The sequence below is a fragment of the Cricetulus griseus genome (assembly GCF_003668045.3).
Source record: "Cricetulus griseus strain 17A/GY chromosome 1 unlocalized genomic scaffold, alternate assembly CriGri-PICRH-1.0 chr1_0, whole genome shotgun sequence".
Lineage (NCBI taxonomy): Eukaryota > Metazoa > Chordata > Mammalia > Rodentia > Cricetidae > Cricetulus > Cricetulus griseus.
The window spans coordinates 183,645,153-183,660,169 of record NW_023276806.1 but is presented as its reverse complement, the minus strand read 5'-3'; positions in this window follow the sequence as shown (position 1 = coordinate 183,660,169).

Sequence of the window (15,017 nt, the reverse complement as noted above, 5' to 3'; positions counted from 1 at the left end):
CTTCAGCATGACCGGGGAATGGGCTCACAAAGTCCCGGCCCTAGCTGAGCACTATGGCAATTGATAGCTACTGGGAAAGGGGAGAGTCGGTTTATTTCAGATGCAGCCCATGTTCCAGTGAATCACCCCATACCCACGGAAGACACTGGCCACATTAAATGGACCAAATGGATTTTAAAAACAGTACATGAAACTGGGAGGCAAAGTGGTAGAAAGTATGGGAAAAGTTGTAAGGAAGGGAGTCCAGGTTAGATTTGATCAAAATCATTTAATCACTTAATTACATCTTTTAATTTCCATGTATGAAATTAAAAATAATCTTTTTAAATTTAGAACAGTAACAAAATATAGGCTATGACCCAGCAACTCTTGAAAGTCAAAAGAAAACTTTGCAGCCCCACTCTAAACCCATAAATGAGAGTCTACACTTCAACATGATCTCTAAGAGGTTCATAAGCACATGAAAGTCTGAGACTTATCCTAGACCTTGTGACTCCTTCTCTTTCCTTTGTTTTGCTTCTCAACACCACGAAATGAAGATCTGCCATTTGAAATAACTGGTGATGGTCTCAAGTCTCCCATCCATGTCCCAGGGTAGCAGAACTTACACGTAAAGACTCACTTGTAGCTTCAATCTTTTTACAAACAACTGCTAGTGCTATGAATATAATACCACAGTTGCTAAACGTGAGGAGAGGGGATTTGCAGAGAGACACAGAACACACTTGCATCAGAACAAAATATTGCTAGCCCATTGGGATTTCTCTATGAGCAGCCGCAAACTTCTCATAGGTTTTGATAACAGAGAAAAGCAACAGGAGAGCCCTACAAACTCTCCAATTCGGTATTAAGTAGGGGCATTCACTCTGCTTGCTTCAAGAAGGAACATAGGACAGCAATAGGAGTACACAAAGACTCCAAATTGTACTTATGCCTCCTATGATCTGTGTGACCTTGGCAAATTACTTAGCTTCCCCATGCCTTTGCTAGCTCATTTAAATCAGGTGCAATGAGAGGACCTCCTCCATGAGGTTTTATGAGTATTAAAGTCATAAAGCTCTTGGAATCACACCTTGCACACAGCAAGCTCTGCAGCAATGTCTCAATATGAATTTGAAAATATGACTAACTTTTAAGTTTTCCACTCTAGAGCCGTGGAACTTGCATAACTTGCTTAAGTGAGTCAGTTGCAGTTTAACTAGGGCCATAATCTGTCTTTCACAAGAGAGAGGAGATGCTATCTCAGGTGTTAAGATGCTCTCTGCAGTTAACTAGAGCAATTGCCATATCTACAAGACACTTGAAAATGGCACCAGTAGCCTTGGCCCCTAACGAGAAGTCCCTGAGTCTAGATGTCTATTTCACTGTTATCCACCTGCAAAAGAAAGAAAACACTAAATTAGACCCAGCCTCCCACATAGCATAAAGTCTTGCTAGTTTAGAGCCTGATTTGTTTTGCCTCCATACCTAGAGTCTATTACTTTCCAATGGCTCAGCATCTATCAAAAGCTGCTAAGGCATTGTAAAGAATGCAATTTCAGATGCAACTGAATCTCTGTGAATTTGCTAGTGTCAGTGCAAGAAGTGGGCAGTGCGTCCACTGTTACTCTGCTTCAGTGAAATCCTGAGGGGAAAGCTCCTAGAAGAGAGACCTTCAGGTTTCAGCAGCCCCTTCTTCACCTTATATGCTGAAGATACACTCAAATGCATTGCCGGACAAACTCTGCTGTGCACACAGGCTTTTCACAAGTCTGCTTGCCACAGGCACCAGTTTCCCCTGTGCTCCATGCATTTCTTTGTTTTGCCTGGGTGGTGCTTGTAAACTCCTCAAGGTGCGCTCCTGGGCAGTTGTGTACATTTGAGATTTCCCCTTCTGATCCTTTGGCTGTCTCTGGACGCAAACTGATTTGCATGCAAGGGAAAACTGATGAAAATTCCATGACATTTGGATTTGTAAAAGCACGTGGTGGTGGCTCAATGGGCTTGCTTACCTTGGATTAAAACCTATTAACGCTCTTCTCTGGTGAGATTCGTTTCTGAGTCTCATGTGGTGACTTGCAGAGTGCTTCATTACAGCTCAGGGGCATAACTGATACCACACAAGCCATTAAAATGGAGTTTTCGAGAATACACAAAAGAAAGCTTTGTAGGAGAGGGCCAATTTGTTTCGAAGACGACTCTCTGGGAGAGCCCTCACAAAGCGGACAGCAATCTCAGATTCAAGCTATGCGCTTTCTCTCCTGTTTTTAAATACCAAATGGAGAATGGGGAGAGTTATTTCTTTGTGATAGCAGCTTTGGTTCCTGCCCTTATTTTCTGCCATTATAGCTCCAGTTAAGCTCTGTGACTAGTCTTGTGTAATTTTTTTCAGGGGTTGGGGGGCAGTTGTTGTTTTATTTGGGGAAAAAAATCCACAAATCTGTGTTTGGATGGTATCTCTAATAGAGGCATTCCCTATGCCCCATTTCCTTTTTATTCAAAATATCACTACTATCAAATTCACAGCACTGTTGGGAGGGCTGGGAAATCTAATGAGTATAATTCTGTAAGTGAAAATCAGTTCATTCCTTTTTGCCATCAAAGCAGGTAATTTACTATTTTTACCATCTTCAGATTCCTTTGCTGTTTTTTTTCTAATTGATTGCCATCTATTTTTCTAATTAATCCTATTATTTTTAGATTTGCCTTGGCTGCAAACCAAAACAAAGACCTCTGGATACTGGTTTCTCGGTCTAACAGTGCTGATGTCTCAGGCTGGATGGCTGACTCTTCTGGGGTGGGCACTGTCCTGTGTGCCGCAGAGGTCTCATAGAGCCTTGGCTCGGACTGCTTCATCCCTTTCTCTGACCCAGCTGCAGTGACCAGAAATATCTGCAGCCTTTGCCAAATGCATAAAATCACTGCTCTGGAATGTATCAAGCTGGTATGGCCTTTGCATTTACTGTACTGCAAGTGGAGAACAGCAAGAACAATTCAACCAGCAAAAGCTAAAGGAGCCAGGAGGAGAGTCTAAGAGTGCACCACAGACATTAACAGGACTGGTAGCTGGTAATGACCACTAAAGTCAAGAACGAGAGTGTATCAGCTACTTTTGAAGTCAAACTGATACTTTTGTATCCGTTAGTTTGGATTACAGTTTCAGTCAGAACTAAGTCCCTCCACCTTCACATGAGTGGCTACCAAAAATAGAAAGTACCTTCCAAATGGCAGTTAATTATGGCAGCACTGAAGTGAAGAGTTCCTGGAAGAATTTTGGAACCAAAGGGAAATGCTGACTGATACCAGATACTCTTAGTCATGGCCTTACCCTTACCTGCAGAGGCTTTTCCAAAAAAATTTTAAAAAGTGCTGCTGCAGAAGATGAGAACATTCAAGGTAAGGACCCTTAAATCAAGAGGAACGGATGGACAGATGGGAGGAATTGTTCCAACTCAGCAAGCACCACATGCCTTTCTTCACATGTCTTCATGCCCTTGAGTCTGAAGCGCAAAGACATCGCTGTCCTCTTCCCCCAGTGTTTGGTGGTCTCTGTGAGACCTTCCGAAGGAAGTCTGTGCCTCTACAGTTCAGCACCCTGATTTGCATGCTACATGGTCAGGATCTAGACAGAATCTTGAGACCACAGCAGTCATCTAGCACAGCGGTTCCAAATTTGTGGCTCATGACCCTTTGGGGTGGTCAAAAGATCTACTCACAGGGGTCACCTAAGACCATCAGAAAGCACAGATATTTACATTATGGTTCATAACAATAGCAAAATTACAGTTATGAAGGAACAAGGAAAACCATTTTATGGTTGGGGCGGTCACCACAACATGAGGCAAAGGGTCACAGAATTAGGAACGTTGAGGACCACTGAGCTGACACAGCCTGGTGGTTGTTGCAGTGTGTTAGAGGAAGGGAAGGTGGAAAAATCTAGAGGGCATAGATGAAAACTTACATGGGCAAAGGGCCAACATGCAAAGCAAAGATGAACACTCTATAGTGTTCTGTATCTCCAAGGCCAGCTTTGCATAGTAATAGCACTATACAGCAATTGTGACCCAGGTCATGAATCTTTGTACCTCTTCACTAAACAGGTGGTAACATCGTTAATTAGAGTTTAATTATAATGTGAATTATCAGTGAAAAGTTTGATTCTAGTGCACTCTTTTAATCCCAGCACTCTGGAGGCAGAGGCAGGCTGATCCTTGTGAGTTTGAGGCCAGCCTGGTCTACAGAGCGAGTGCCAGGATAGGCTCCAAAGCTACAAGGAGAAATCCTGTCTCGAAAAACCAAAAAGGAAAAAAAATAGTTTAATGTCTGACACTGTATGCTTAAGGAAATAGAAAACTGAGTTATTCCTTTAAATAATGTTTAGTGAATATAGCTAAAATGAAGCTAGTTTATGAACTTGGAAAACAAACTTCAATTTCATTGAAAACTCACTTGTAACAAAGACCTGAGGTAAGTAGTTATGGACAAGGAGTTTTATTTGTAATCAACTAGTCTAGCTGTAAACAAGAGTTTGACTCTGATATGCTTTAACATTAAATGGGAAAATGTGGCCTATAATTACTAGACCACACTGTTATTGTGTGGGTGGACAATTGGATGGTAAGTCTTTCTTGGTTTAGTGTCCAAGAAGTAGACTTACAAACTAGGAAATTATAAGACCTGAGATAATATGTATAAATGTTTTAGGAAAAGCACAAATAGTCCTTAATTTTCACCATTCCTGGAAACCAAGTCATAAAAAAGATTGTTTCCCACCACAAAAGAGAAATAATTGGCAGTTTCATTCCTAACCAAATATTCAGAATCAAGGACACCACAGATATCAATGGCAAAATGTCTCGACAGTCAACTAAAAACCCTAGGCTGAGTGGGGGGATCAGGCTGATGTTTTGCTTTCTCTGAATAAGGAAGTGTTGTATTCAAAAACAACAATGGAGAACAGACCAATGAATCAACAAATATCCTTTGTATGGAGCATTATGATAGTGTTTTTAAAAATTCAGAAAATGAGTCCTACCCTCAAGGAGGTGACAGCTGGGTGAACGAGAAAGATTACATAAATAGCTACAATAAAATGTGAGCTAGGAGAGGCTTCATCCAGCAACTGGTGGAAACAGGCTGACCCACACTCAAACATTAGTCTGAGCTTGGGAGAACTCTGCTGGAGAGGGAGGAAGGATTGTAGGAACCAGAGGCGGTCAAGGACCTCACAAGAAAACCCATAGAATCAACTAACTTGGGCTCCTAGGGGCTCACAGAGACTGAACCAACATCCAAGAAGTCTGCATGGGACTGAGCTAGGCCTTCTGCATATATGTGACAGTTGTGTAGCTTATTCTTCTATGGACTCCTAACAGTGGGAACAGGGGTTCTCTCTGACTCTTTTGATGGCTTTTGGGACCCTACTCCTCATACTGGATTGCCTTGCCCAGGCTTAATACAAGGGGAGGTGTCTAGTCTTACTGCAACTTGAAATGCCATGCTTTGTTGATATCCATGGGAGGCCTGCCATTTTCTGAATAGAAACAAAGGAGGAGTGGATGGGGAGCAGCAGAGGAGGAGGTGAGGGTAGGGACTGGGAGTAGAGGAGGGAGGAGAAACTGTGGTCAGGATGTAAAAATTAACAAATATTTAAAAATATTTTAAATGTGAGCTAGGTTTTCTGCAAGAGGGAGGAATGACAACAGCCACCATTGACTGACGGTTTATTGTTTATGTGCTTGGTGAGTTACTTTGCCTGAGAGAATTCAATGTGACATTTAATCCTGGTTGCCAACCTAACTGGATTGAGAGACACTTACAGGTTAGTAAAAATCACTTCTGGCTGTGTTTCTAAAGTAAGTTAGAATGTGGGGATAGCAACTGAGAGAGCACAGCCAGTCCTGAGTATAGGCAGCACTGTCCAGTGGTTAGGGATCTAGATATGGCAAAAGCAGAAGAAGCAGGTATGGCCACCAGCACAGGCTTATCCTTGCCCTCTGCTTCCTGGCCTTCATGCTGTGAGCAGCCCTGCTCTGTCTTTCCTTCTTTGTCATGATGATCCTGCCCTGCCACCAGCCTACAAACAACAGGACTGAGTGACTGTGGATTGATACCATACAAACAAGTCTTACCTTCCTAGGTTGTTCACCTCGAGTATTTCATCACAGGACAAACAGCTAACCCATCATTTTATACTCAGTCTTCTAACACAGATACTTCCTTACACATGGAGTCATAGAAGTTAGGCTCCAGTTCAAAACCATGTATTCTGACCCCAGAACTCACATTCTGAAAACAATCCTACATCCTAGTATTTCTGAGATGAAAAGGCTGGATGAATGAGCTGCTAAACAAATCGGTTTGGCTGGTGTGGCACTGAGGGGGGTGATTCTATAGCTCTTAAGTTTACAAAAACATAGAAGGAGGCTTTCCCGCAGAAGACCAAGTACCAAGTCTTGAGATGGGAAACTGTGAAGAACATGACAAATGAATGAACCAAAACACATTTTACTGGTCTTTATTCAGAAATTAAATCATAATTCAGAGAAAGCCTCTCACCATCCCTGCTGTGTAGCCAAGCCTGTTGACATGAGTTTGACCCTCGGATCCCAAGTGGTAGAGGGAGAGAAGAGAATCCCAGAAGTTATCTTTGGTAGTCCATACACCCAGACACATACAAGCACACATTTGCAAATAAATCAGTGTAATTTTTTAATAACACTAAAATTCTATTTTGTCTAGGTGTTCTCATATCTAAAGGATAAAGGCAAACTTGTTCTTGAGGCACGAGACTGTGATGCAGTCACTGCCTATTCACCATTGCAACCTTTAACATCCCTTCCCAGTGCTCAGATTCCAGCTGGTGGACCACTTGTTCTTTGATGGAAACAGGTTTTCCATCTACATCCCAATCCTCAGTCCCTGAACTTACTCTGAAAAGTCCTGTTCAGGTGACTCGCCTGCATTCTCCTCTGTAAGTATTCAACAGTGAAGGCTCAGCATTTTTCTTCAATTCTCATACATAGCATCTGATTTGAGTCTCTATCTTACCATGCCTGTATCATGTCAAGCTGTTCCCAAATGTCTTATAACTCATTAGATTGAAAGCCCTGTAGAGGATGCTTGGAGACACCTTTGTTTCCTAGAGCTCACTCTGAAACTGGTAAGAGACTGAATGGTTTCCCAGGACCCTAAAATTCTGAGGCGTGGCTAAGCACCCAGCACCAGCCTGCCTTACCCATCAGCCTCCTTAATGGAAGGTTCACACCTCTCTCTCCTGGAACTGTTCTTAAATCAAATTACGACACTAAGAAAAGTACCCACTACCTCCTTGCTACTGATATGTTTATATTATTAATTTTTAGAGTCGAAAGACAGAAAAACTGGTTTCAAAGGTTTAGGAACTGTTACTCCAGATAGAAGGAAGAGGTTTATACATTTAATTTAAAGTATGTCGAGCACTTGAACTGATAATGGTAATTCCACCTCACAGGAGCACCTTGGATGTACTTACAATCCCACAACATGAACTTACCCACTGATGTTTTTTCTTCATATATCATCTCATCCCACTTTTATATTTCCAATATTTCTATGGCATCTACTCATCCCAAGTATATTATCTCTAGCAAAGTAAGACATTAAGATAATAACCTCTCATCAATATCATTTTACGAAAGAAACAGCTTACCATCAGAAGAAACATAGTCTCCAACTAGGGAAATTTATTCAGATAGAATGAATTTACTTTTATGAAAAAATATAGACTAGTTCCATGCATAAGAAAACTCCCAGTGTTAAAGCCATGTGTCTTCCCTCCCATTCTCTCAGGGCTTGGATCAAGAACTTCAACTTGAAAGCTGGAGAGGGTGTTCAGCAGGTGAAGGTGCTTGCTTCGTAAGTCTGATGGCCTGAGTTCATTTCCAGAACCCATGCAAAGGTGAAAGGAGAGATCCAACTCCACTAAGTTGTCTTCTGGCTTATATGAACACACCATGGTTCATGTCCTCACACACACACACACACACACACACACACACACACACACACACACACACACACACGTGGGAATATTTTGCTTATACAAATAAAGCATGTCTGAAGGTCAGAGACTGGAGCTTGCCTCTAGACATATACCATCATAATAATAACTTTAAATTTTGTTTAAAGAACTAAGCTTGGAACCAACACATAAGCTCTCTAGTACCACCACAGCTTGCCACCATTTGTGCCTGAATGGTGCCTGCATCTCACTTCTCCATGAACTCAGACTCAGGAGAGATTTCACATGCCAATGCTTCCCCCAAAGGTGGGATTCTTAGTTTGGATCGGCCCCTATTTCGTCCATTCCCTTTATTTCTCAAAAAGTTAACAGATCCTTTCTAAGTTACACCTCTGCTCTTGTCATATTGCTTCATGGTTCTGGTTTGTCTCACCCTCTGTACTTTGAGCTCCTTGTATCTCATTTTTCTTTCCCCAGTACCTAGCAGACAGTAGGAATTTAATCTCATTGTTGAACATAGCTGACCCTTCATGATAGAGAAACTGGCTCATTAAATTAATGGGAGGAACACAGATTGGTTAAGAGTTCTGCAGAATAATTGTGTTGATAATATAAGATGTCAATCATTTTTGAAGTACTGTTATTTAGTTCTTCTGTCTTATTTTAGTGAATAGGCAAACAAATTCAATATCTACTGCTCTCTATTTCCAACTGATGCCACAAATTAACAGAGCTAGAGATCACATGTTCCCAAAGAGGCTATTATAAACATAATAGAGTCCCTATTACACCACCAGTTAAAAAATTGTCAGTCAACAAGATTAAGTTCCATTTCCAGTTAAGACAATGCATTATTTACTTTGGGTGGACCCCTTGATTAGTAAAATAAAATAATATATATTTAATAAGTAAGTTGATTAATTTTGGCAGAACAATCATTAGTGCCTAGATTTCTGAAACTGTAACAATAACCCTCAGCATTTTGCTTAGAGACATTTTGCTTATCGAGGAAGAGGAGGGAAGGAAGCAGCAGGTTTAGCTGATGTTTGGTGTTTTCAAACAGTGGAAGACACAACCTGCCCATCCTCTTATGCAAATTTCTCAGACACACCCAGCATGACCAGAGATCATCCAGACTTGGTATTTTCTCAGCCTACCAATCAAGATAATGTGAACAACATTCAAATTGTGATTTTTGCCTCCCTCTCTATTCTGTGACCTCTACATTTTTTGCTTATCATGATTATATACACCCTCTTTATTTGAGCTCTTTAATTAAATACCATGACTGGAATCTCACTGGGTGCATTTGTAAGTTCCTGCCACAAAATTGGGGTCCAGGGCCTAGTACTGACATTGAGGGCACCATGGGAAGAAAAGATGACCATCTCTAATTGTGTAGAATTTATTACTGGTAAGGAAGACAAATAAAGAAACACATATGTACATAAAGTTTCAGAAGATGATAAACACTGTGAAGACAAGATGTGGGCAACGGAACAAACACTCACCAGGGCAGTAGGGCAGAAACACTTAAGAGCCAGAGGAGCCAGAGAGGATATCTTAGAGGAGATCTCACTCCTGAAACAAACAATCATTCCTCCCCACACAACCAGAGTTGCTCAAAGGCTTTGGTTAATCAGAGTGTCTCCAGTTATAAGCCCCTCTGGGGAAGCTTCATGACAAAGTACAGTGACTTACATCTAGAAGACGCTCTGTAAATGGCCATTAGCTAATTAAATTTCCTCACATACTCACTTTGAAGTAGATTCACTAGAAAACCATTGGGCTGCTCTACTGATCCTCTAACAATGGGAAATAATTTTATTCCTCATCAAAGACTTACCCGAAGGACCAGCGACCACCTGAAGACACGGTCTTTCACCCGAAATGCTCTCCACCCACTGGGATATTGTCTGTTGACATCCAACAGCTGTTGTTCATTTTTGAACACTGATCCCTGCAGTGTGTCCTTTGGGTGATCAAGCTTACACCCAAGCTCTATATAAAATATTCAAGACGAATTGGACTCTCCTATTTTTCCATTGACATTTTTACCCCGCCTTTGATCTCTACTTGATTTTACTTTTCCTCTGCTTGCCCTCCACTATTTTACTTTTTTTTCTTCGAGTAGACCTTTTCCATTCTTCTAGGCATTCCACACATCAGCCACATGTTCTCAAAGTCAGAAAACTCAAAGAACTCAAGCAAGCTCCTTTTATTTTTTGAAGAAAAAAGTTCACATACTAACATTATTCTATTGGAAAATAAAAATTTCAAAGGTCAAATCTATTTTTGTGAGAAAAACATGCTTTTCCTATTTAGGGACTACCAAAATTTATACTTGCTGAGGCCTAAAACACACCTCTGGGTATTAGGAATGATCCCCACCCCCCAAATCCCTGACCTTTGAAGTATGAAGTATAAGTCAAAGATATTAAAAATAGCCACATATATTTATATTCATCTAGCAACATTCATTTCAGGGCATAAAACAACCCTCAGAATAAATGAAAATGCCACAAGAACTTTTCCCTCTCAGATGAATACATGGGGATGGTACTAGCAAGGGTTTAGTGAGCTTCTCGAGAACACTGAGACTAAGATGGAGATGTCTTCCTGAACCATCTCTAATCCAGTATGCTCTCAACTGGCCATTCTGATATGAAGTCCTCTTGCTCATATCGTTTTGTTGACTGACACTGTTAGTCTGTTTGCTACTCTGGTGAAAGCACAGCCATCTGGTTTCTTAGGAAAGTGAACTGTACTTGGAATTTTCATCTTTCCAGATGTTAGGGTCTCTACTCACCAAGCCAAGGGACTGGGAGAGAGGTATGGCTTGAGTATGTTTGAAATTTCTGAAGAGTTTGGAGGAATCAACTCTTTCCCTGAACCATTCTTAGTCATTCACCCAGGTTTTCTGAACCACAGATCTTTTCAGAACAGTTCCTGTGAAGAACTCAAAGGAGCACAAACTTCTTCGCTGATCTTTTATTTCACACAGCACAGAAAAATGGACTGCTTTCCTAAATATTCCAAATTTCTGGTCCTGAGACTGATGAATTCATCAGAAGCCATGTGCTATCTGATGGCTGTCACTGTCATGTCCTGAAGAGACCTCTTTGCCTTCAATCTAGATGCTGTAACATGAATGTTCAAGAGAAAGGGTGGGATGAACTGAGAATCCAAGGCTGGGCCATGTCCCTGTTCCTTCCACTTCAATCCTAGTCACTTTAAGCAAAGTCAAATTTCTTCCTGTGGTTTCTGCCTCAGGTAGAAATGGAATAAAAGACTTTTTTATGCCAACTCTTATTTCCCTTCCCACTCAAAAAATATGATATATTTGTTTCTTGAAAGTTGTCACTGGAAAACAGCAGACAAATAAATAGAGAATAAGTCACCTGTATGAATTAACTCAGGCCTCTGCCCTACATCTCAGGACAGCTGGGTTCATTCACATCTCATGGGACAAGCATTTATAGAAATGACTGAGTCTATTTCATATTACTAGGACAGAATACCATAGACTGGATGCTTAGAAAGAGAATAAGTTTATTCCTAACAGTTCTGCACACCAAGAAATCCAACATCCATGTCCTGGTGTCTGGTCAGGGCTTTCCTTCATATGATCCCATGGCAGAAAGCAAGAAAGATGGAGGGAAGAGAGACAGAGAAAGCCAAACTCATCCTTTTATAAGAAACCTACTTCCTCCATATGACAAAGCCACTCCTGTAAAACAATGGCATTACCCACTCATGAAGTGACAGCCAATGTGACATTATCACCTTGCAAAAGTGCTACCTCTCCACACTGTGGCACTGGCTTTTAAATTCCCAATACATGGAATTTGGAGATGAGGTCCACGCCAATCACTGCACACTGAGTGACTATTATGGTGTGCAGTGCACAGCTTCCATAAATTCCAAGAAATGCCACAGAATCCCAAGAGATCTCCCAATTAAGATAACCCAATTAAGATCTCCCTCATTCTGATATACAGCTCTCCAATCACTAGAAAGTACTTCCAGTAGGGAAGACAGATTGCTTTCCTTGCCCAATGGAGACATGGTTCTGTAGGTAATTTGGCAGGTCATTGAGACTAACCAGGGCAAGAGACCTCCACTCAGAAGCCTGTGAAGCAAACACTTCCTGACTCTGGATTTGTCTGGCACTGCTATGTTCTGATCTTGTCCTTGACAGAAATCCTGTGTTTCTGATTATTCACCCAAAGCTAGCATGAACTAGCCATAAGTAACACATTACAAAATAGCTTATGCTCTGGGTGGCCATGCAAGCTGCAGCCTCAGATCCAGTGTGACAAAGCCTGGAAAGGATTGGACCCCTTGGAATGCCCTCAGCAAAGAGTACAATGAGGTCAGCTCACATAGGCCCTCCCTACTGGCCCACCTCCGGTCTATGTGGGCTGACCTCTGGCTTGCAATGTTTCCCAGCTTGGTTCACCCTGCAGACTGAATTTCATTAGCATGCAGAAGCCTCTCCTAGATTATTAATCAAGATGTGAAGCAAGATAAACCTAATCCAGTCCCTCAGCTGTGAATGCTCAAACCCAGGCTCATTAAATATCTGTCAATGGTGGATTACAGCACCCGTAGGCCCCAAATTGATTGGAAGTCAAAAGGAGGGGGAAGAAGCATTCGATTGCACAATATATTCAAAAGAAGGGACTCTGTTTAAGGTGTGGCCAATTAAATCTGTTCAAGGATAACAACAGACTATACAGTTTTATGGATTCCTTTCTACAGTTGTTATTGCCAGCCAACGAAATGGCAAAACAGATGTAGTGCTGGGAGCCATGTGTGTGAAAAACTGAAAACCATTGAATGGAGTAGTGCAATATGCCACTTTGGAAGCAAGCTTGGTGAATTCCTGCATGCATTCAAATACTCTTTCCCTGTGTTGAAAAGAAAAAAAAAATACATGTATTGAATCATGTTAAAGTGCTTAAATTCCCATTTCACTAAGGTTCTTATCTATCATCCTGTCATTAGCATCCTCACCGCCATCCCATTGTGATATACTTTGTAATTACAATGGTCTTTTAATGTTCAAAGCACGGAGCTGACACACAGGCAATTAATCACTGCAATGATCTAAGATGGACAACGCTTTCCTAGCGAACATACTCCTAATGTGTCACCGGAGGGTCCATTCAACAGGAGAGCTCCTGGCCCACATTTGATATCATATGTTGGTGTTTTGTCAGACTTCAGCTGAAAATGTTCACCTATGAATCCAAAAGCCCTGCTAACTATATCAAAGGGAAAGCAATCATTCAGCATGAGAATTAGTCCTCTCCACTGAATGTTTCTGGGTGCTAGTTATATTTTAAACACATCTGAAAGGGGTTAGGGTTGGGGAAAGTAAAATTAAATAAATTAATTGTTTTACAATAAGAAAATGAGCAGCGGGGGGAGGGAGAATCAAATCCAGGAGATTTATAATGAGAAACAGATGAGGATGTGAAAGTGATTTGACCACAACCAAGAGCTCCAGGCGACTTCCAAAATCATAGCTCAATACAAAAACACCTAACAGCACAGCAGCCAAACCCAAACTTCACCTGTGTTCCTAAGTTGGTTTTCATTCCTTGAATTTGGAGAGGACAAAGAGGTGCCCCCGTCTTTGAGCAGTGTCTGGGTGATTCTTACTCCTGAAAGACAATGAACATAGGCACATGTGCATGGCAGGTTTAGTGTTCTGCTTCCAATTCCCATGCCCTTCCCCACCCCCACCCATACTGTTCCATTTAAATTCTCAATGCAGAAGAGGAAATGGCTTCTCAAATACTAAAATCCTGTTTTCATTGACTTTCTTTATGCTTTGTGACTCCATTTCTATTCAGATCAGGTTGCACAGCCTTTAACGTTTCTGAGTCTAAACTTAAGTTAGAGCAACTTCATGGTGCATCTTAAGCCAATAGCTCTTGTAGCAAAGGGGAAGAGCCAGGCCATTCGGATGGTTTCCCCTGTTCGTATCAAGATGTTTATTTCATGCTTCAGACCTTTTGAAACTACTTTGAATTACAATTTTTATTTTCAAAACGGGCTAGTTTGGAGCAAGATGCTAACCTGGTAAAGTCTCCAAGAAATAAGCTTAGCCTAGGTTTACTGTTAATGGAAAATCATGTCTCCCAACCCTTTTTCTCCTGAGTCCAAATTATGCTTTGCTTGAATCTCAATTCGGCAAAAGAATCCTTGTTCTTGTTCTCCTATAAACCAATTATCTATCACTCTCTAAAAACCAAGCAACACAGTGTAGAAAAATAAGCTAACCATTGTGTGGAGAAAATCCTGTTGCAATTCTCCAGTTTCATTCCTGAAGAAAAGCTGAGACATTGACCTTGGGGTATCAGAGTCTACTCACAAGAACACAGTCTGCTCCCCCCAAGAAGCAACTATCACTATACTATTATAGTTCTAATAATTAGTACCTCTATCATATTTATGGTTCATAAAGCTTTGTTGTGTCTTTCTAAGAGCCATGTGACAGGAGGCAGGCAGGTTTTGTTTTATCTGCATTTTTATAGAGGGAGCATTCATTCTAGGGGATTGCAAGGATTATCGAAGGTCACACAGCTAATTAGCAGGAAAGGCAAGGCTCCAGCTCAGGCCTTCTAGCCCCTGGTCCTCTTTTCCTTCCTTTACACCATGTGTGCAAAAGTAATGGCCTTCATTGAAAGTAGGGTCGTTCTCAGGAGTTTTTGTTTTCTTATTGCCTCCCCTTCATCCCAAGTGCACATGGACCTCAAAACGCTAGGGAAATGCACTCCAGTGCAGACACACATCTTATGTGCAAAGGAGCCTGTCTAAACGTCATCTCAACTCTCCCCTTGCATCTAGAGCAGGCTTTGTTTTGTAACCAATGGTTTTCAAAGTGACGGTGACTTTTAGACGACCTCCATTCAAGGCATATGTTCTAAATATAATAAAGAAACCCAGTCTCAACATAACCACTGCTGACCAGAACCTTTCCAGGGTGCAGCAATCCCATTTATTTGGCAAACCCCCAAAACAG